The following is a 1626-nucleotide window of genomic DNA, read 5'->3' on the forward strand; positions in this document are numbered from 1 at the left end:
CCAACTGGGCTCCACTACTGATCAACTAGAACGGAACAATACAAAGGACAAGATCTTCGTCGAGCTCCTCCTTGAGCTTAGTTGCGTCATCCGCACGATCCAACGACACCTGCAAGCTGGTTTTGAAAGTATCTGTGAGTCACGGGGACTCAGCAATCTCACACCCTCGCGATCAAGACTATTTTAGCTTATGGGTAAGGTAAAAGGTATGAGGTGGAGCTGCAGCAAGCGACTAGCATATATGGTGGCTAACATACGCAAATGAGAGCGAGAAGAGAAGGCAAAAGCACGGTCGAACAACTATGATCAAGAAGTGATCCTAAAATAACCTACGTCAAACATTACTCCAACACCGTGTTCACTTCCCAGACACCGCCGAGAAGAGACCATCACGGTAACACATGCGGTTGATGTATTTTAATTAAGGTCAACTTCAGGTTTTCTACAACCGGACATTAACAAATTCCCATCTGCCCATAACCACGGGCACAACTTTTGGAAGTTTCATAACCCTGCAGGGGTGTCCCAACTTAGCCCATCACAAGGTCTCACGGTCAATGAAGGATATTCCTTCTAGCGGGAAGACCCGATCAGACTCGGAATCCCGGTTATAAGACATCCTCGACAATGGTAAAACAAGTCCAGGAAGACCGCCCGATGCGTCGACATCCCGATGGGAGCTGCACATATCTCGTTCTTAGGGCAACACTGGATGAACACTACGTACAGCTAAAACCAGCCCTCAAGTTTCCCCGAGGTGGCGCCGCAAGTGGCTCTATTTTGGACCAACACTTAGACAAGCACTGGCCCGGGGGGGTTAAAATAAAGATGACCCTTGGGCTGGCCTAACCCAAGGGAAAAAAGGCTAGGCGGCGAATGGTAAAACCAAGGTTGGGCCTTGCTGGAGGAGTTTTATTCAAGGCGACACTACTAGGGAAAAGCCTATACACAAAATTTTACCAGTAGCGCTGTACAAAATCAAGCGCTGCTGCTACTTAGTAGCAGCGCGCAGAAATAAACTGCGCTACTGCTATGACTTTAGCAGTAGCGCGTACTAGCGAAAAGCGCTGCTGCTATGTTTGAACTGGGCGCACATGGCTAGCCCAACCTAGCAGTAGCGCGTATAATGGCCCAGCGCTACTGCTAATCTCCTTAGTTGCAGCGCGCTTACGTGTAAAGTGCTGCTGCTAATGGAAATAAAATAAAGTAAAAAAACAAGTAGAAAAGTAAATGAAAATGAAAGAAATAGAAAAATGAGAAAGGGAAAAAATAAAATGTAAAGAAAAATAAAAGAAAAAAGGGGAAAAAGGAGAAAGGAATAGCAGTAGCGGGTTTCAGTAAACGCGCTATAGCTAACTTAGCTATAGCGCGTTGCCGGGAACGCGCTACCGTTACATTTCACTTAAACAGCGGTTTCCCCCCACCCCGCCCCCCGGCCACCAATTCTTCCCCAAATCGTCCCTCGCCCTCGCCGCCGTCTCCTCACCGCCGCCGCCCGAGGCCGCCCTCAGCCTCACCGCCGCCGCCCGAGGCCGCCCTCAGCCTCACCGCCGCCGCCCGAGACCACCCTCAGCCTCACCGCCGCCGCCCGAGGCTGCCCTCAGCCTCACAGCCGCCACCCAAGGC

The sequence above is a fragment of the Triticum dicoccoides genome, chromosome 6A (genome assembly GCF_002162155.2).
Source record: "Triticum dicoccoides isolate Atlit2015 ecotype Zavitan chromosome 6A, WEW_v2.0, whole genome shotgun sequence".
Taxonomy (NCBI): Eukaryota; Viridiplantae; Streptophyta; class Magnoliopsida; order Poales; family Poaceae; genus Triticum; species Triticum dicoccoides.